Below are 23,289 nucleotides of genomic sequence, written 5' to 3' on the forward strand. Positions count from 1 at the left end.
CGAAATTTTCTGGGGTGTAACATCCTTCCCCTCTGCCTCTACCTCTGCTTGCTGACATCTGGGGAGCCTACCCTACCGGGCGCGTTGACGAGGAACCAGCTGCTGAACCTGTGGGCTGAACCCCACCTCTACCATACCATGAGGGACAATCTCGCATCATATGCCTAGTCTGCCCACAAACATAACAGGCATCTGTGTCCTAGCGACATGGCCTTGAGTGTAATTTACGGTACCGACTACATCGTGGAACTGGGGGTCTCCCTTGACTAATCACCCTCAAACTGGGAACCTGCAGCCGTCGAGCTCTGACCCTGTCCCGAGCGAAATGAGCGGTCAAATCTTCTATCTGGAAATCTGGGAGGTATGCTAGTCACCGTCTGGCCAGACTGCCTAGAATAATTCTGCCTCGATCCCCCTCTGTACTCGCTGCTCGCTCCCATAGATATAGCCCTCTTGCTTTGCTTCCTGTCCATATCACGATCACTCCTCGATAGTTGTTGTCGCCCCTCTAAGTTCTGGGCATGGGCCTGTATACGGGAAATGTCTATCCCATCTTGCAATGAAGCCGTCAAACAATCTTTGAATAAATGTGGTCCCAAACCACTCACAAATCTGTGAACACAATCTCCCATGTCAGCCACCATAGCCGGGGCGTACCTGGCCAAAGAATTAAATTGCATACTATACTCCCGGGCACTCATACTTCCTTGCTTCAAATTTAGAAATCTCTCTGCCCTAGCTCGGTGAATCTCGGGTGGTAAATAGTGACGAATAAAAGCATCCACAAATTCCTGCCATACGGGTGGAGGCGCATTCTGTCCTCTTGATTATACCCAATTATTATACCATAAGACTGCCATATCCCGGAGTCTATAAGAGGCCAACTCCACGAATTCAGTCTCGGAGGCATGAATAATCTTAAAAGTCCTCAATATCTCATCGATAAAGCCTTGCGGATCCTCCTCCGTCTTTAACCCAGAGAACTCCGGAGGGTTTAAAGTCACAAAGTCACGGGCTCTAGTACTAGTTAATCGATCACTCGGGCCCGCATTTTGCCGTTGTGCCTGGGCGGCAACCAACTGTGTCAATAACTGAATGGCCTCGATTATTTGTTAACCCGAAGCAACCAGCGGAGGAATTGGAGCTGGACCTCCTCCTTGCTCTTCCACATTAGGCGGGGTAGAGAAAGTGCTAGATGGAGTCTCATTTTGTGACTCGCCTGCTCCAATATTCGCCGGAGGCTCTCTTTCTACCCGCGTCTTTGTCGTAGTCTTGCCCTTCTGGGCGGCTATAGATTTTCCCTTGGGCGGCATTCTGAAATCACAACACACTATTAGGGAGGATAAAATCTTATACACGGCTCTATCACATGATCTTATAAGAAGAAAGATGGTCATTTTCCTAAATGCCCCGTAGCCTCTTGTTTATTGATGTGGCGCGCAACATACCATAAATAAGACTCTACTAGACACGGCTCATAGACACTTCCTAGGACGAACTGCTCTGATACCACTTCTGTCACGACCCTGCTAGGGGCCGCGACGGGTGCCCGGGGCTAACCACCGAGCACCGCTTGTGCTATTACTTCTTAGACTCATTCAACAATCATTTATCAATTTCATGCTCATTTTACAAAAGAAACTGCTTTTCATTACAAAACATAATGCTTTTATACAATAACATATATCAATATATTTACACAATATCCACGTCGTGAAACCACATAACCCACATTGAGTATCTACGAGCCTCTATTAGATTACACATACAACTGTACACAAAAGATTCACCATGAGCACCTCCGGAACAAGGGAGTGCTTTCAGTCAGCTAATAGCTTCTAAGAGTCCGGAGCAATGTCTCCTCCCTGTCTACTTGTGGGCATGAACACAACGTCCAAAGAAAACGGACGTCAGTACGAACATTGTACTGAGTATGTAAGGCAGGAATGAAATGAACAATGTCATAGAAGCATAATGAATCATAAGAAAAGATATAACCTGCTTGTGTGTTATAAGCAACATACTTTTTACATATATCATATTTTACATCATCATAGTATATGTTTTGTCACATCCCATATATCATCACATTCATCATCACATACATCATCACATACTTCATCACGTACATCGTCACATCATACTCCGCATCATTACCCGCGTCCGGCTAATCTTCATATGCCGCCCACTAGTGGTGATCATGCCCGGCCCTCTAGGCTCGGCATAAACATAGCAGCCCGCATTAGCGGTGACATGCCCGGCCATATAGGCGCGGTGGAATCATACGCTGCCCGCATTCGCGGTGACATGCCCGGCCAAATAGGCACGGTGGAATCTTATCATCACAAAATCAATCATAACACATCTCATAACATAGCATCATCTTATTATTTCTTGGTATCTTATACATATCATCATCGTATTACAAACTAGCATTGTTAATCATCTTATAGACATATCATATATTAGCATTAAGAGCATACGTTAAGCTTTAAGGGCAACCGCACTATGTCGGGGTGACGTAAGGTCGTGAACCCCCGATTATGTTATGAACGTTTACGAGTATCGTGCCTCGCCTTGAAGGAAATAGAGCATAAGGTGAGTGTTAACAAAGATAACATCATTAGCCATATAGGAACATCATGCCACAATTTCTTGAATCGCTATACTCTAGCTCATTATCATCACCATCATATTCATATGTAATTCAATATATTAAAGGACTCATAGGCTTCCTTTTGTAGAAGGATTATATAAGGCTTGAAGGATTCATGCCTTTTGAAAGAAAAGATAAGCCTCACATACCTTTGTCGTTTAACTATGCTATCGTTTGCTTGATTTCCTTTGATGTCACGTCTCTACCTTCAAGAGAGAATTCGTACCATCATTAGTCAATCGACGAGAAGAACGCGCTACTATTTCTAGGGAAATTTGGGTAGCATTTACTTTGTTTCTACTACTTTTCCCATGTTTCATTTCAACTACCAAACATTCACAACAACACTCACAATATCATATCAACAATCGTCATTTATCTACATTTACCACATTCCACCATTTTTCTCCAATTTCTCCACATTTATGGGTTTTAGCTCATCATCGCATTTTCTCATACATCACACCTATTTCATGGTCTACACGTCATTTATAACATATTTATACTCCCAAATCATCAACATTCATAATTCAATCCAACTATCATTCAACTATGGCACTATTCACATTTTATGACCCATTTACTACACTCTTCTATAATCCAAGTGTTTCAACGTATAAATACTTTAATCATCATGAGAAAGTCATAAAACTTACCTTAGATGTGGTAGGAACGATCCTTGAGTAGCAATACTCTTCTATACCAAAAACCCTACTTCACTTCCTTTGCAATTTCTTGGTGTAGATGAACTTTGATGAGTTTCACACTCTTGATTTCATGGATTTAGTGTTGTTGATCTTGATTTTCCTTGGCTTCTCTTGTGGATGAATATTAGAGAGTATTCTAGATGTTTCTTGAAGTGTTGAGTGAAAATGAAATGAATGGATTGAAAAAGGGTGCACAGTAGTCGAAGTGCACAGTGGTCGTAAACCCAGTTTACGGGCTGTATTATGGTTTACGGTCCATCTTTCACGACCATATTTAAGTATAACAGAACCAGAATGGTTTGATGGAGGTCATGGTGGTTTACGGTCACAGTTTACGGGCCGTATTTCGATTTACGATCGTATTTTGAGTCATATTCTGAGACGTATTCTGAGTCGTATTTAACCATTTAGACATTTGGCAGAAAATTGAATTTTCGGAATGTTGAAAGACGATAGCAGTTTACGGTCCGTAAACCACTTTATGGGCCGTATTCTATTTTACGACCAACTAGGCCGAAGTGCAAATCTGGAACTGTCGCATTTTCAAAACTCATAAGTAGTCATCCCCTTCTTAGTAAAACATCGTACACTCATACTCTTCGTTGTTCTATTCATTGTACGTTCACGGAGAAATTTTCGAGGTGTAACAGTTACAATGTAATGCCCTTTGGGATAAAAAATGCTGGTGCCACATATCAACGCCTAGTTTATCGCATGTTCGAACACCAAATAGGGAAAACAATGCAGGTTTATATTGATGACATGTTAGTTAAGTACCTGTGAGCAGAGGACCATTTAAAGCATTTGCGGGAAACTTTCGATATACTGAGGAAGTGCAACATGAAGTTAAACCCGGAAAAACACGCCTTCAGCATCGGCTAGGAGAAATTTCTCGGTTTCATAGTATCCAACCGAGGAATAGAGATCAATCTGGACAAGATAAAGGCAATAGAGGATATCACTGTAGTAGAAAACATAAAGGCAGTACAGAGATTGACCGGACGTATAGCCGCACTGGGTCGCTTCATCTCCAGATCATTGGACAAGAGCCACCGATTCTTCGTGATATTGAAGAAGAAAAATTGGCTTCGCCTGGACCCCCGAATGTCAAAAGGCTTTGGAGGGACTCAAGAAGTATTTATCGAGCCCTATGTTGCTGCATACACCAAAAGAGAATGAGCAGTTATACCTTTACTTGGTAGTATCCGAGATATCGTTAAGTGGAGTCCTAGTTCGAGAAGAAGAAGGTACGCAATTTCCCATTTATTATGTGAGTAGAACCTTAGGCGATGCTGAAAAACGATAACCACACTTAGAAAAATTAGCACTTGCTTTACTGAGTGCATCTAGGAAGTTGAAACCTTACTTTCAATGTCATCCTATATGTGTTGTAACGTCGTACCCTTTAAGGAATGTTATGCATAAACTCGTGATTCATTTCCTTTGCCTAACATTGATCGAATGATCAACGCAATGGCAGCGCTTGGCATGCTAATTTTTCTCAATGCTTACTTCGGGTATAATCAAATACATATGAATCCATAGGATCAAGAGAAAACCTCTTTCACAACCAGGCTCGATATGCACTGTTACAATGTAATGCCCTTTGGGTTAAAAAATGCTGGTGCCACATATCAACGCCTAGTTAATCGCATGTTTGAACACCAAATAGGGAAAACAATGGAGGTTTATATTGATGACATATTAGTTAAGTACCTGCGAGCAGAGGATAATTTAAAGCATTTGGAGGAAACTTTCGATATACTGAGGAAGTACAACATGAAGTTAAACCCAGAAAAATACGCCTTCAGTATTGGCTCGGGGAAATTTCTCGGTTTCATGGTATCCAACCAAGAAATAGAGATCAATCCGAACAAGATAAAGGCAATAGAGGATGTCAAATACTGGCCGACTTCACGCCGGCCATAGTTCCCGAGGTCGATAAATAATTATTGGTCGGCTGTGGGACTAGCTCTGGAGTCTGGACCTTGTTCACGGATAGTGCCACCAACGTGAAAGGGTCCGGGCTAGGGTTCGTTCTTAAACCCCTAACTGAAGACGTAATAAGAAAATCAATTAATTCTGTGAAATTGACTAACAATAAAGCGGAGTACGAGACTATGATTGCAGGTCTAGAACTGGCTAAAAACTTGGGAGCCGAGGTCATTGAAGCCAAATGCGATTCCCTCCTCGTAGTCAATCAAGTAAATGGGACATTTAAAGTCAAGGACGACCGGATGCGGAGATACTTGGAAAAGTTGCAAGTAGTACCGCATCGATTTAAACAGTGGACACTAGAGCGCATACCCCGGGATCAGAACAATGAGGCCAATGCCTTGCCAAACCTAGGCTTATCGGTGGAATCTGAAGAATTCAATTCTGGAGCGGTGGTGTAGTTAATGAGTTTGGTAATAGAAACCGGCCATGCTAAAGTGAACTCGATCGGCTTAACTTATGGAAACCATTCGGGTGCAGAATCGTTGGTACAAAAGCTTATCAGGGTCGGGTACTACTGGAATGAGAAGGAGAAAGATGCAAAGGATGTCGTTCAAAAATGCAATGAATGTTAAAGGCATGCCCCGTCGATACATCAGCCGGGGGAGTTACTTCATCCGGTCCTTTACCCTTGGCCGTTCATGAAATGGGGGATGGATATAGTAGGGCCTTTACCCTAGGCTCCACGCAAAGCTCAGTATATTTTGCTTCTAATGGACTACTTCTCTAAATGGGTTGAAACGCAGGCGTTCGAGAAGGTTAGAGAAAAGGAAGTTATTGACATTGTTTGGGACCATATTATTTGTCGATTCGGGATGCTAGCGGAAATCACTTGTGACAACGGGAAACATTTCATAGGCAGCAAAGTTAGTAAGTTCTTGGAGCAGAGCAAAATCAAAAAGATATTGTCAACCCCATATCACCCAAGTGCAAACGGTCAAGCGGAGTTAATAAACAAAACCATATTGCAAAACCTAAAGAATAGGATGATCGATTCAAAACACAGGTGGAAGGAGATTCTGCTCGAGGTTTTGTGGGCATATCGAACGACCATAAGATCTAGCACCGGGGAAACCCCGTTCTCCCTGGTATATGCACCAGAGGCACTGATACCTGTCGAAGCCGGTGAACTGAGCTTAAGATTCCGATATGCTATGGAGGCCTCGAATAACGAGGCAATGACTGCCAGTCTAAATTTAGTGGACGAAAGACGAAAGGCTACCTTTCTCCGATTAGCAGATCAAAAGCAAAGGATGAGAAGATATTATAACCGGAGAGCCAACCTCAGACATTTTCAGGTCGGGGACTTGGTCCTGCGAAAAGTCATGCTCCATACCAAGAAGCCCAACGAGGGAAAATTAGGCCTGAACTGGGAAGGACCGTATAGAGTCACCAGTATAACCAGGAAAGGTTCCTACTAGCTCGAGTCTGGAGATGGAAAGCAGCTACAGAACAACTGGAACGTTGGCCATCTGAAACGATACTACTGTTAAGGTATGAATTATTCTTTACATTTCATGTTTTTGAGACTAACCTTGCAGGTATACAACAAGGATGGACGTCGAGAACAACACATTTGATGACGAGAAGCCATAGAGCTAGGATTGAAAGCACATATTGCACTCTTTATTCCTACATCCGGTTTTGTCTTGAAGTGGGTTTTCCGATGAGGTTTCTAATGAGGCAGCGCCATACAACGTGCTACTCAAAGTTAGAGAGATCGGTCAATAGTACTCGAGACCTCATACTTCGGCCTCCAGTACTCAGGGACTATCATACCTTGGGAAAAAAATCACAAATTCCAAGGCAACCATGCCCGGTACCTATTCAAAGCCAAGGCTTGAACGGTAGGGTTCATTGTAAAGGCCAAACAATCGATTGAATCGTGCCCGCTTAGTCTGTTCTTACCATGGCAACTATTGTAGACACGAATGTAATCGTTCGCCCCGATCCGATCAATAAACTTAGAATTTTCCTTAAAAGTATCATCCTTGTATGACCATCTCTTTTATATTAATATGTTCGGTTACCGTGATGCATCTGGAGGGTACCGGGCCCCAAAGTCCGAAGTATAAAATTGAAGGCTAAAAGCCTAAATTATTAAAGACTACGGTCTGAATTATTAAGGACTAGGGTCTAAATTGTTAAAGACTATGGTCTGAATTATTAAGGACTACAATCTAAATTTTTAAAGACTACGGTCTAAATTGTTAAAGACTAAGGTCTAAATTATTAAAGACTACAGTCTAAATTATTAAAGACTACGGTCTAAATTGTTAAAGACTAAGGTCTAAATTATTAAAGACAATGGTCAAAATTATTAAAGACTACGGTCCAAATTGTTAAAGACTAAAGTCAACTCGGACACGTCTGAGTATGGAAACAGGAAAGTAAGGCCCTTACATAGTCGATAAACTGCTACCGATAAAAACTAAGAGACTACCGGTCTCAGAATTATTTCTAAAATTTTTTCCAAGGCAACATTACACGTCGGTCTGAATTAAGACCAAATGACTGATTGATCTAAATCCTGAGCAGAAAGGATAAACGAATAATCGAACAATAAGAGATATCGAATAAAGCCGAACAAAAACTTTTGTGTGTATATCCACAATATTTACAAAGGATCGAAAAACGACCTCGGGCTCAAAAGAGCACAAAAATTACATATAGACAAAAAAAATATAGAAAAGGAGTTTAAGGCTTTTAAGCCTATTCTTCATCTGAGCCACCGGAACCTCTGTCCAACTGAGCATCACTGTCTGACTCCTCGGGATGATACTTGACCTTCACTTCTGCCTTGCGCCTCTTGGATTCCTCAACCATGGCTGATACATCTACTCCCCCGGCTTGGACTTCTTCTAGTGTCTCCCTCCGGATAAGCACCACATATATTCAGCCCTGGCGCTGCTCTGAGCCTCGGTCGATTCAACATCGGCCTTGTACTGTGCCAACATCTCATCAACATCGGAGAGTTTCTCTAGGTCCTGGTCGAGTTTCCGCTTCAGCTTGATATTTTCTCGGCCAAGGGCATCACGTTTTATCTCAACCGAAGCAAGGTGCAATCGGAGTTCTCCGTTAAGCCTAGAACACTTACCGACCTTATCCTCTGCTACCCGAAGCGTCTCTTTGATCGATGCCAAATATTCCTTAAGGACATCTCTCTTTGAGGCAAGGCCGTCCATTTTGCTTTTGAAGGCTCCAAGCTCAGCCTTGAGTCAATCAAGCTCGGACCGGAGCTGGTCGATCAGTGTTACTTTCTCCTGGGCTTGAAAAGTAATGGCATTAGCATCAACTATTAACTGATTGTTGTAAACTTCAAAAATCCTTACCTTCTCAGCCAAGAGGTCACGTTCCTCTTCAGCCTTCTTCAAATCTGACTGAAATGTGGAGGGGTCGGACATATCCCTGATATACTCCTCTTATTGTTCGTAGAATCGTTTATACGACTCCGTCAGCTGGGTCTGCTCCCGGAGCCTATCCTCGAGATGGTTCACCTCCATCCTCAATGGAAGAAAGCTTTCGTGATGGAGCACGGAGGTGTAAGATAAAAGAAGAAGTTAATTATTAGGATAAGAGGAAGAAGCAAGAACTTAGCGTAAAAATAAAATTAAATGAGGCATACTCGGTTAATGCCCTACTGGGCCTCGTTGAAGAGGCACGATTCGTCGACCTAGTTCATCTTCTGCAGGTCCTCCTCGAATGCCAAAACATGTAAATAACTGGCCACTCTGATTGGACCGGACAATATGTTCACATCTGCCGGCACCAGAAATGTAACCTTGTTCATATGGTTAGGATCTATGCTCGGGGCAGGGAATTGCTTCTCTAACACGGGTCCAGAGGTGATCCCGAATGGAGCGGCCTTCCTAGGGACTGTCAGGTGCCCAAACTCGGAGTAGTCCTCTACAGCACCGGCTTCTCCACTATCGAACAGATGGTCGATGGTTTAGTCGAAAGACCGGGATGGATCCGTCGGTCTCTCTACCGTACCGACGCCCTCGGAATGGGCAGGTGTTTATCGGGATGACGACTCCAGGTTGTGTATTGTAGCCTCAACCAATATAGTTACATCCCCGGCCAGATGCAGTAAATCTTCCTTATGAGGATTTTGGGCCGGGGTATGAAAGGCATCCTTTGAAATTGCAGCAGCAGCAGAATCTTCTTTGGAGCCCCGAATGGGGGAGAGCACAATGACAGTGTCCTCAAGGACTCCCATCTCTTGGTCAGCAGTTTCCATAACTACCGATGATGGAGCAGTGTCGTTCGAGCTTTTCAGCTCTTGGTTAGTGTTTTTCGAAGCTTGGAAGCCCGGATCGATATCTTCCGAGAATCTCAGTGGATGGACAACAGAGATAACATAATATCCTCATATTTGAGCCTACTCTAGGTGGTCTTTTGAAAGGCGCTCCTTTTGACCTTGATCACCATCCTCCTTTTCTTTTTGCCCTCAGCAGAATCATCAGAAGGATCGGGAGATCGTATTTTTCTCTTAATATGTTTCTCCTTCTCTGTGGTAGCTTCGCCCTTGGAAGATGATCCCGATGCACCAGCCTTGGCGCTTCTTTGAAGTATGGTGGTCTTTGATAAGCCTACAAAACAAAAGAAAAAAGGGGCCTGGTTAGTACCAACACATTGAGCAAGGAAGTAAGGAAACTATTGGCCTAATGTACTCACCGTGATGAAGAGCCTCCCATCTATTTTTTGAAAGTACCGCCACTTGCGCTCAGCATAAGGGAGTTGGCTACATATGCTCTCGATCCAAAGGTTCCATTTTGGAACAGCATTTAGAACTTGAGGAGTGACTGCAAATAAAAGCGAAATTTACGGTCTTAAGAGTACGGTACCAGAAAAATTTTCATTTACTTAGGGGAAGATGCACTTACGCTTTAGGTACCACTTCTCGGGAAATGGAAGCTGATCGGAAGGGATGAGGTCCTCGGTTCTCACATGGACGAACCTGCTCTGCCATGCTCGATCCCTATCCTCATCGATGCACGAAAAAGAGGCCTTCTTAGCTCGTCGAGTGAGCTTGATTAATCTACCCCGAAACACTCGGGGACTGTATAACTGGAGGAGATGGTTGACGGTGAAGGGCTGCTTCACCTTGACCGTAAAGTAATAGAGAAGTGTTACAATTCTCCAAAAAGAAGGGTGAATCTGGTCGAGGCAGAGGTCGTACCTCTTGCAAAATTCTACGACCATCGAATCGAGAGGGACAAACTTTAAAGGATAAGTTTAAACACTTAGATACCAATTCACATACGTCGTGATATCCTCCTCGGGGCCGAAAATGACTATGTCTTTCCCTTTCCAGTCGAAATCTTCCCAGACCCTTTCGAGTTTGTCCGGAGTAATGGTGCAAAGATATTTCCACGCTTCTTCACCCCCATCTCCTTGCGTCTAGGGTTTTTTGACCTTAAAGTCGCTGTCTGATGAGTAGGTGCTGGAGATAAAATTTGACATGGGCAGTTCCAGTTCAGCAGTCGAGGAATATCCCTCGGTACGGGAGGCCGTAGCAACATCTTGGGGATTGGTTTTTGAAGTCTTCACCATTTTTCTAAAAATAACAAGGATTGGAAATTGGGAGATGAAGATATAAAGATCTGGGGAAGACTTGATAATGATAAGAAGAAGATCTGGGTGAGGAGAATGAATGTATGAAGGTATGAAGACTTGGACATTTTAGGAATGGGTAGAAAAATGACGGTAAATTGGAAGAGCCTAAAATCAATAGTAAAAAGATGGAAGTGAACATTTTAAACTTTTATATAGTGGAACCGAGAGGGTTCACATTCTGTAACCGTTGAGTTAGCCTATCAGGGTTTGACGCGTGTCCGGTGTCAGAATGATGTGACTGAGGCGATGTTTGGACTTATCAAACTCGCCTGAAGCTTATAGAGGAAGGAACCGAATCGGATCAATACTATCGGAGGCCGAAGTAATGACGAAAAAGCATTTATCAGATAACTGACGGTTCAGCCAATAATGAAGCCACATGTGGCCGAAGTCAGACGGACGTGACGGTTGATAAGACATTTTGACTTTTCCCACATTATTTCGAAACTTACAGGATTAGGTATCCTTAAGTTCGACCTAACGGAAGCATGAACGAAAAGAAAAGTTCAAACGGAGGGTAAAAGCCAACTGCACTCGATAAAAGCTGGTAAAAAACCAATCCACAAGTTCTACTAACTTTCTTTATATAATGAATGTCCGATTTTCTCGATTACAATAGTTCCAAAAAATGAAAAGGCCTAACCTATGATCCTAAACTAGAAACAGAAAGGAATACTGAACCGGTATAGTGAACCGAAGGTTGAGAACTTCAGTCTATACCCTTGGGTACTTGTACAATATTAAACATTAGCTAAATAGCACCGGGATTGTCCTCGGGATTAGCCGAACCAGGGCTATTTTGTTCCGGTAGATCCTCCTCGTCAAGAACGATCACCGCTCCCATCGAGTCTGCAAGAGATAGCGCGATCTGACCCGAGAGCCTATCCCTGAAGGAACGGTCGAAGTGCTTGCAGGGACTCTCCATCTAGACGCAGCCGTAGTATTTCTTCCCTCGATATCCCCGACATCCTCTAAGACGATGTTATTTCCTTTTGAAGACCTTTTCGTCGGGAGCCCTGAAAACCGAAGAGTCGGAGTTAGAATATAAACGGAAAAACAGACTAAGGAGTTCCACGAATAGAGTAAACATTACCATCGTTCTTTCCTTTCCGCCTTTCGGGTGCCATGCTCCTCCATGATTGGCTCACATCACAAGAGGCGCCTAAATGTACAACTACCCATTCGAAGATAGTGATTACAAGCTTAGGTTCGACCGGATTCGGGGTATGATTCCATGTTTCTAGGAAGTCTATGGATAGGGAGCGGTGGAGTTGGTCCATGCGAATTATCACGAACCGATGTAGCCATCCTCTATCATAGTTATCTTCCAGATCTATGAGACCTCGTGTTCCACGGGGGAGTAAATGAACTACACCTCCTCGAATTACCCGAGGTACACAAATGTGGATCCGGTGGTCGAGGGTAAGAGAAACCCCAACTATGTTGGCTAAAATTTTGAGGCAGTACATGAGCCTCCAAATCTGAGGAGCAATTTGGCCAATACAAATGTGGTATCGACGACAGAAGTCCTCAATCACTTGGGGAATGGGAAGCGAAAACTCGATAGCAAAGGGGTAGGTGTAGACCATCGAATAACCAACAACATGATGATTGACCCTTACCCCCACTTTCAACTGGCGGGACGTCGACATTTGCACCGAGGATACAATTATTTTGAACTATAGGGATGGTGGCATTGTCGATAAAGGATTCAAATTTCTCCACAGAATCTAGATAGATATGTTACAATCGTTCGCGTATTTGAAACCGGCAGGAAGAATGTCCGCCGCAAGGAACTCCAACTCCTCCTCAGGGCTGGTCGCTCCCATTGCTGACAAGAGCGGTGAATGTGGAGGTGACAAAGAATGGTCCGCACTTTGCGTTAGCAACGGTAGAGAAGTCATGACCAAGAAGAAAGTGTAGTGTCAAGCGGAGAAAAATAATGGTTTAAGAAAGGTTCAAGACTCAGGAGGGAATGTAGAACTTGGCAGTTACAAGAAAAGGTTTTTTAGAAGATGAGGTTTAGGGTTTAGGTTCAAAGTGCATGGCAAGAAGGAAGCATGTGTGCTTTACATAATGGGAAGTATAAAAAGTTTTGAAGGATTTAAGAGTTCTGACAAGGGGCGGATTCTCGAGACTGATTAGGTGACTATAGTAATTATGAGCTAACATTGATCAGAGTGCATGGAATTGATGGGAATGTCTTTTCCAAGGCACCTAGGTATGGCCTACTCGGCTTTATTCGGATCCATTTCTAAAGTTAATTCTTCCCTCCGGAAAATGTAGGGACTATCTGTAGACGGGGAAAACAGAGGGCAAGGGTATCCTCGGTTCCCGATAAGACATTTATGATCACGATGGTCGTTGCTGGATCGGACGAATCACAATCGAGATCAAGGTCAAGCATTGGATTATAGCAAGACCGAGCACATCTGATCCCGGGTCACTGAGTTCGGTTGAAACTGAAAATCATGATAGGACGAGAAGGCGGTTAACGATGATAAATGAGGGTCCTAAATATCCGCCATTTGTTGGATATGGCGGCCCCGATTTCGCTTGTCAGTTACAGAAGATTTTGTACCTTATTTAGACCTCCTCTACTATATAAAGAGGAGGACCCCTTTTACTTTGAGCAAGTTCTTTTAGACGGACAAAACATACTAAGCAATATAATCTGATTCCAAGTGTTTATCAATCTCTCTAAGAATTCTGCAATTGTTCATTCACTGACCACTGTAACACAGCTCAGTTCCGAGGACCCGAGCCAACCGATCGGTTGTTCCCTAGGACCAATCATTGTTTTATCGTGGTTTGATTGTTCTAATTCTCTTTTGCACCATTATTTATTGCTTTATAATCATTTGTATTAAATTAAACTGCATATCCTTTAAACCGCGTACAAATTTAATTGTTATCCATTTTAAGGGTAAACACATATAATTAGGAATTGAAGTCATCCTTAGAATGTGAAAGAAACATTTTGAAAACTTCTTGCAAACAAATGCTTGCAACCTTTAAAATAAATTTACATTTGATAAATATATGATACATTCATCACAAAAGGGTGAGATAGGCATTGTGTTGGTGTCTAATTGGTTTGAACCGTACGCTAAGAATAAACAAGATGCAGAAGCTGCTAAACGAGCCATAGACTTCATGTCTGGATGGTTAGTACACTTTTTAACCTCTCAAATATGTTTGATTAAGTTATTTCTAAAAGTATTCAATATCTATTATATTGTATTCTTTTTTGTAGGTATATAGATCCGTTAACTTATGGTGACTACCCAAAAAATATGAGTAGACTTGTGGGAGATCGCTCACCAAAATCCCCAACTGAGCAAGCCGAGATGATGAAAGGTTCCTATGATTTCTTGGGACTAGATTACTACATTTCAAGTTATGCATCCAATATGGATTCCCCCTATAAAGTGAAAATTAGTTATTCAAGTCATTCTCGAGTAAATGAGACAACTAAGTCCTAAAAATGTCATGACCTAAAATAGTGAATGAATATCCTTCTTGATCTTTTAGTATATTTTTCCCCATATATGTAAGTTTATTCTTCTTCTAATTTTAGTCTCTCTTTTAATCATTAGATTTTGCGGCTGAAAAAAATGGAAAACTCATCGGTGAACCGGTAAAAGACACCTTATTCTTCCCATGCGAATTTTATTTTCACTCTTGCGTTTTCTTTTTTTTTTTTTGGAGGGGGGGGGGGGGGGGGGGGGTTAACTATAGACGGGCTCGACCATTTTTTTTTTGGTTGTCCCAGAGGGTCTTCACAAGTTACTGCTCTACACGAAGAAAAACTACAAAAATCCCACAATTTATAAAATGGTATGTAAACTGTAAAGTAGAATTAACCATTAAAAGTCTCTTATGCGATTATTTGAATTGGATTTTCTTAATTTATCTTCACAAATGTTTTGGTTTGTGATAAGGAATGAGTGATGCTAATGTTACAAAGGTTCAGCAAGGAGTGAATGATTTTCAACGGGTAGATTTCTACCGTCGTCATCTCTTGGCCCTTAATGCCGCCTTTAAGTGAGTGCACCCTTTGCCTAATTCCTCTCACAAAAAAAGAATTTTTAGATATTTCACGAAGAAAGAAATTATATGGTCAGATTTGGAATTTGATACTTTTTGTATCAAATGTATGTATGGTTAGTACTTAATGTTATTTAAACTTAGATTTTCATAGAAATTCATTTCTCTTTTTCATCAATTGTAAACGGGAGTCGGGAAAAATAATTTTATACTGAAATGTTATGCTAATATTTTACGATTGTTTGTAACAGGGATGGTGTGGTTGTTAAGGGCTACTTTGCATGGTCGTTGTTGGATAATTTGAATGGAATTCAGGTTACACACAAAGATTTGGGATTAATTTCATTGATTCTAAGGGTAATTTAAAAAGATATCCCAAACTATCTGCGCTTTGGGTCAAAAAGTTTCTTCTTAAGTAGAGAGCTTCTGAGGCTTCATTTTTATTGTATCTTATTACAAATAAAATAAAAGATTGTCGTGACTATTTATCTGTACCTTATATGATTTGGCTTCAATATAAATGAGTGTATTATTGAACCATATATGAGTTTTACAAATATAGACATGGTTTTACATACCATTTCCTTTCTGTACTAATATTGTACCTTTAATATATCCAGGATAACTATGATTAATTCTATAAAACAATATGATATGGCTTCTCATTACACAATTCAATTACTACACATCTATTTCAGCAGAAGAGGTTTCATTAGAAGTGAAGAAGATGATAATTGTATGCAAAATATTATTTTATTGATTCTTGATCGATTCCAATGTACACACAAGCATACGTTATTGCCAAATCATAAAGTGATAAGTAGACTACTGTTCCAAATGAGGATTTGTGATCAACTATTTACTAAACCAAACTATTACGGCTTATCCATTGAAGTGATTCTAGGAAGTGAGTAAATTTAACTAATATTACAACGATAGTATAAAATACCAAATAACTAAAATGAGGAGAGTTCAAGGGGACATGATATCCTAGGGTTATTGTAACGATCCAAAATTCTATTTGTGCCGTGAGGGCTCCCTACCCAACCCTCAGGCGAAACCCCAAATCATACAAGTCAAAACAGCCCAAGGTACTTAGGTCATAATAATACGTAGATAGAAAATAGGGCTAGGTCTGAACTCACCCCCCAAAACCTAAAAGTCACAAGTTCATAGCTACTAATCCGAATACAAAGCTAGATAATACATAATACTGTCTGAAGTAAAGAAAGATAAGAAGGAGTCTGGCACCGTGGAATTATCATCGGCTCACCCTAAAACTCCGAGAAAGCATGCACTCTAATAAGATCTACAAGTCTCCACTCGTACCTGGATCTGTACCTACACACAAAAGGTGCAGCAAGTGTAGAGTGAGTACGAGAAGCATGTGTACCCAACAACATCGTTGACTGATCCTAAACTATAGCGATGACGAGAGTTGGTACTTCTGATACTCTTCTTCTTGCTTAGTTAGTCTCAAATTCATAGTTTGTAAGCATACAATAAGTAGATAAGAGTCTCACGTTTTAATCAGATCTAGAAGTCCATTCCCTTTTAGAATAACTGTGAAAGTTCAACCTTTTCAATGTTACAAGTCAAGAGTAAGTGTAAAATTCCTATCTTTATATCAATTATGTCAAGTATGAGCATAAAGATCCCATATTTATATCCTCAAACGCACATATGGCATGAAATCAAGCCAGACAAGCATAAGTAGTATGAGATGTAAAGAATGTACGCAATGTAGGTGAATGGTATGCAATGCCATGGCCATATGCACCGGTATACATACGCTCTTGTAGTAGGTTTCACGTGACCCATGGGGGACTCATGAGGTCCATATACCTACCTGGAATACCATATCCCAGACCATATTGGGTCTCAGCCATCCAGCTATAATATTATCTGTAGCGGTTATATTTATCCGATTCGGATTTGCACTTGCCTCATTTAAAAAGGATAGTGTCCCGAGGAAGTACGGTTGTCAATCGTACTGGGAAAAAGGAAAACATATACTTCTACATGGATTTTACTCTAAATGGACATCATTTTAAAGTCGCCACTTAACTTATAGGTAAGTTAGAAAAACCAGTTCGAAAGGATTCATTTAAAATGAATAAGTTTTAAAAGAAACCAATCTACACCAAAGCCTAGGTAAGGGTTCTGGTGATTCCCCGGGGAAGGTGTTAGGCACCCCGGTATTAAGGATCCATAAAATACGGTTGACCCACGGGTCATAATAGTAAGCCTTGTAGATATACATTTTTTTTGATAAAAACTGCTTTTGTTTTATGTTTCCGCAAATGAAGGTTGGTCATTTATGCAAAAAATACTCATTTTCAAGAAATAAAAATGGTAGAGTTTTGCCCAAAATTGGGCGTTATGGGTTTCGGACTAGAACACCTAGGTTAAAATTCGAAGGCGTTAAGCTAAGTAACACTACGTAAGCCCACCCGAGTTTAGAAAAAAGTTTTTAGTTTAAGTTTATAAAATCATTTTGGCATACTATTATTATCCATATTTTAGATTTCTAGAGTTTAGTCTTTTTATTCCAAATTAGTCCAACATATTTTAAGTCCATTTTGTCCAAATTGTCCATAGGTACGGTCCCAATTTGTCTCAAATGTCCATAAAATCTGTCAAGTCGTTTTTGTCCAAAAATCATGTTTTTATTTAAAGGAAATGTCCATTTTTATTCATAAGTAGCAATTTTAGTCTTTAAAACGTTTTTGCAAGCTAGTATTTGTCAAAAATCAGTTTTGTATTTAAAAAATGGGTTTTTTGACAATTCTAATACGTGACAATTTTTAAAGGTTCCAATAAAGCATATTTTTCAACAATTTTGACAAAAAAGTAATAAGAGATAGGGAGTTGGGCCTACCAAGCCCAATAGAAAAATGCGTATAAAAAATATGTCCGCTCCAAATGCTTAGTCCTTCCATGATTGAGGTCAACTCAATCTAAAAACGTTAGTGGGCCTCGTTGAACCCACCAACGGATAGGAAATTTACAAATAAAACGGGTATACATTGCATTAGTATTGGACTTAAGGACATAAATTAAATTACAAAGCCAAAAATTAAATTACAATAGAATTAGGCCAAGCCCATAATCACTAAATAAATGGGGAAAGGGACAGTTTATGCAAAAGGGACATTTCTCTCAAATATATATCGACTGAAGTATTAATCAGGCCCAACTACCCCTAATTATGAAAGGGACAGTTTATGCAAAAGGGACATTTCTCTCAAATATATATCGACTGAAGTATTAATCAGGCCCAACTACCCCTAATTATCAACTAGGCATGAAATTTTTTTAAGTGTCAAATTGTAATATACATGGTATACTATGTGATATACCCTCATATGGAGAGAAAAACCCCTTGAAGGGCATACCCTCCATGTACCACCCATAAACACTATATAATCTTCCATAGTCACTCCTCTCAAACACCCCATTTAAACTACTTCATAGGATATTTCAATTCCCAGAAATGCCCAAAATTTTCTAGGTTTAGGCTACTTCAAAACTTAGCTAATAATTAAGCATATAAACACTCAAGGCCATGGATTCAAGGCCAACTACTCAGACAAGCAAAACAAGCAGTATTCTAGCAAACACTTAGCAAAGAACAAACAATCTCAAATCAAAACAAGCCACAAGAACCAGTGTCCAAACACAATGCAAAGAGCATATTTTATGTCAAATTGTTCCCCAAATAGGACATGATCAACTCATCCTAAATGAGACCTCACAGAATTGACAAGGTTCTCCAAATAAACTTAGCAATTTTAAAGCTGAATTGCAGGTTCCATAGACTCACTCACAGACAGGATTTTCAATTCAAGCAAGCCTATTTTTGAAAGGATTTAGGGATGATGAAAGGAAAAAGGTACACCTAGAGTTCAAATTCAAACTGATGTCAAATAGAAATCATTCAGGCAATATGCAGATACTTCAGGTTTTTAAAAATGCATTTTTCAGTCTCAAGCTGTTCCAAAACTCACAAAGACAGTCTTCTAAATTGGCTAAGTGAAGCCATTTTGCAATTTTAAGCAGTTTCAAGTTGGTGCCAAGTGGGAAAACAATAATTCATAAGCAAAGTCCCTACCTAGCAGTAATGCCAAATGACACATTATTGTTATACCTCGAAAATTTCATGTCGTTGTGTCGTAAGTAGACTAAAACGAGCTTAAGGTCAATATCAATCTCTTATGACTATGATAATGGTACTTGGTAATTTTAGAGGGTATGCGATAAGATTCGAAGTTATATGCATTGGTGAAATAAAGTTTGATAAGGACAATTGAATTATGAGTGCTGTTTAGGAAAGGTTTTGCAAACTATCAAACTCAGGATCGATTAGTGAAGTCTTGGGAAGAAGTTATAAAGATACTTAGGTGGTTAATGAAGTGTTGAACTAGTGCTAAGAAGGTTCTGTAAAGATTGCAGATCAAACAAATCAACGAGAACAAGCTCGGGGAGAAGGTGGATTATACGACCATTTATACGGCCCGTATAATATTATACGGTCCGTATAATATTATAAGGTCCGTATAATGGTCTTTATAACAGTTACAATAAAGGTCCATCACTGATGAAGTTATACGGTCACTTATACGGACCGTATAAGGGTTCGTATAATCCCATCGGGCTGAGTTATTTTCCAAGTATAAATATAAGTCCCACTTTCTAATTTCTCATTTTATCATCTTCTCCACTTCTCTCAAGATCTGTAAAAGGTTCCATACATTTCATTAACATAAACCCAAGGTAAATAAAAGATCAAACACAAAAAATTAGTGGAATCAAGTGCATGGGTGCTCATTAGGGTTACTAGAAGTCAAGAATCTCTTTGGAATTAAAGTTAGGGTTTTCTCCAAGTGAAATATTTCCATCCAAAGCCCACCCCTACATAATCAAAGGTGCGTTTTACGATCATTTCATGTTATTAAGAATATTGAATTGTTGAAAGACTTGGATTGAGGAGGAAAGCAGAATATGGAGCTCAAATGTGAAAATAATTGTATGCTTGGATAATAACTTGACTTGAATCATAGTTCTTGACATGTTATGAGATTAAACTTGTTATAAATTATATAGATGATGTTAAAGAAGTATTATATGAGGATGAATATGGTGTCGCATTATGTTATGGTTATGGATGACTTTTAAAGGGAATTTTGAGAATTGAATAATGTTTAGCTTAACGAAGTTTATTGATTATGATATTGTGGGTGTTGTTGTTGATGTTTGGGATTTGTTATATTATATGGAGAAAGTTGTAGAAACAAAGGATATGCTGCCCAATTTTCATTAGCTTTAGCTTAAGCTTAGGTATGTTTCCGGTTATCTAATCTTAGTACGGATTCTCTTGAATGTAGAATCGTGAGCATTGGAGGGAAGCGTGTAATCGATAAAGTTAGAGAGGCGTAAAAGTATGTGAGGCTATTTCCTTTGTTTCAAAGGCATGACTCTTATTTTGTGACTCCTTTCCCATATTCGCATAATCTTCTTACATCCTAAAAGATGAAGGTTAAAGGTTCTTAAGGTCTTCTTATGAGATAGAGATGAGCTATGTTCCATGATAATGATCATGATAATGATGTTATGATGAGCTCGATACCCTTATCCTTATGATTTCATTGATGTTGATTCTTGTTGTTAGTCTCACCTCATGCTACTAGTTCCTTCAAGGTGAAACATGACGATCATGACTACCCCATAACATAATCGGAGGGTACCGACCTTACGTCACACCGATAGAGTTATAGCTTTCACTTGGACTCTCATGCATGCTTATGTATTTTTATGTATGAATACACCGTGCCTACATGGCCGGGCAGACACACCACTGCAGTGGGCAGCTTACCCCAGATGCGGGAGGCCTGGACGCGGGCTAATGATGATCACATCGTACCTATATGGTCGGGCAGCTTATATATGTATTATATGATATTGTTTTTATTATAAAAGTTAGCATGCATGACTCCGCCTTAAGATGCATCCAGTTACAGGTTGCTCCAAGATTTATGTTTCTTTATGTCTTCATTATGCTAGTGTACATGCCTTACATACTCAGTACATTGTTCGTATTGACGTCCTTTTCTGTATGGACGCTGTGTTCATGCCCACGGGTAGACAGGGAGACGGTGCAGACACCTAGGATCTTTTTCAGTAGATTTACATGAGCACTTCACTACTCCGGCGTCGCCACTTCTTGGTATATTATTTTGTGTACATATTGGGGCATGGCGGGGTCTTGTCCCGTCCTTATGATTCCAGTATTCCCGTTAGAGGCTCATAGATACCTGTATGTGGGTTGAAGATGCCATGTGACCTTTTCATTGTATTTTGTACGTCATTATTTTGTAACCTTGTGGGCCTATGCTTATATATATATATATATATATATATATATATATATATATATATATATATATATATATATATATATATATATATATATATATATATATATATATGTGTGTGTGTGTGTGTGTGTGTGTGTTTTGGGAGGTATTTGGAGATTGGTTCATGATAAGTTGTAATGAGAATGATATATGCTAGGTTGAGTATGATGGTCAACATGATAAGCGTTGCTCGGTAGTCAGCTCCGGGTACCAGTCATGGCCCATGAGTCAGGTCGTGACAAAAGTGGTATAAGCGCAGTTCCGTCCTAAGGTGTGCCTACGAGCCGTGTCCAGTAGAGTCTTATTTATGGGTGTGAAGCACGCCACACTTATAAACGAGCGGCTGCGGGGTATTTAGGAATAATGATCATTTTTTTTCTTCCTAGATCGTGCGATATAGCTATGTTATAAGATTTCCTTTTCCCTAATTGTGCGCCATGATTTCAGCAATGCCGGTAAAGAGGAAAACAACAGCAGCTCAGAAGGGCAAGACTGCGGCAGGAAGGCGGGTTGAACAGGAGCCGCCGGTGCATATAAATGAGGGTGAGTCCCATAATGAGGTTCCATCTCACACCTCTCACACTCAGCCTATTCTAGAAGAATAAGAAAGGGTCTTTACTCCAGCTCCTATCCCTCCAGTTCCTCCACCGGGTGCTTCGGGTCAGCAGATGACTGAGGTTATTGTGCTACTGACTCAGCTAGTTGTTGTCCAGGCTCAGCGGCAGAGTGCAGGTCTGGGTGATAGAGCCACTAGTACCAGAGCTCATGATTTTATGAGTTTGAATCCGCCGAAATTCTTTGGGTCAAAGCCGGATGAGGAACCGCAGGGTTTTGTAGATAAGGTGTTGAGGACGCTGAGGATTATTCATGCTTCCGATACAGAGTCCATGGAGTTGGCATCTTATATGCTACGTGATGTGGCGGTTCTTTGGTATAATAATTGGATTTCTTTAAGAAAGGAAAATGCACCTCCCTCAGTATGGCAAGAATTCGTAGATGCTTTCATCCGCCACTATTTGCCACCCAAGGTTCGAAGGGCCTGAGCTGACATGTTTCTAAATCTAAAGCAAGGGAATATGAGTTCTCGGGAGTATAGTCTTCGTTTTAACTCATTGTCTAGATATGCTCCCATTATGGTAGCCGTATGGGAGACAAAGTACATAGATTTGTGAGTGGCTTAGGGCCACATTTGTTCAAAGATTGCTTGACAGCTTCATTGCAGGAAGGGATGGACATCTCTTGTATTCAGGCCCATGCCCAAAATCTAGAGGAGCAACAGCAGTTGTAAAAGGGTGAGCGTGACATTGATAGAGGGCAGAGCAAGAGGGCCAGATCTGCCGGTGCTAGTAGTGAGTATAGATGGGTCAGCGGCAACAGTATTCCAGATATTAGGGCAAGTCCGCGACTAGCACACCACCTGGATTTGCGGACAGGAGATTTGACCGCCCCATTTACTCAAGATAAGGCCAGAGCTCGAGAGTTTTGGGTTCTTAGGTTAGCGGTGATCCCAGTTAGAGGAGACCACCATTACCGCGATACAGCCAGTACGGTAGATTTCATTCGGGTTCGTGTTGTCGAGGCTCTGACGCTTGTTATGCCTGTGGTCAGGTTGGACACATGATGCGTGATTGTCCATCGATGGGTGGTAGAGTCGGGGCCCAACCTATAGGATCAGCAGCCGACTCTTCTTCGTCCGTGCACCCCGTAGGGCAGACTTCCCAGGCTTCAACAGGCCGTGGTAGGGACAGAGGGGTAGCATCCAGTTCTGGTGGCCCCCAGCCCCGTATTTATGCTTTTCCCGGATGCCAGGATCTTGAGTCCTTCCCTAATGTGGTTACAAGTATAC

The 23,289-nt window shown here is 40.9% G+C and overlaps 1 pseudogene; it reads left to right on the plus strand.

Moving 5' to 3' along the window:
* LOC132611911 (beta-glucosidase 12-like) overlaps window positions 1-15,446 on the plus strand; it is a 55,866-nt pseudogene extending 40,420 nt beyond the window's left edge.
* The last annotated feature ends 7,843 nt before the right edge of the window (window positions 15,447-23,289 follow it).

Source organism: Lycium barbarum, chromosome 9 (genome assembly GCF_019175385.1).
Source record: "Lycium barbarum isolate Lr01 chromosome 9, ASM1917538v2, whole genome shotgun sequence".
Taxonomy (NCBI): Eukaryota; Viridiplantae; Streptophyta; class Magnoliopsida; order Solanales; family Solanaceae; genus Lycium; species Lycium barbarum.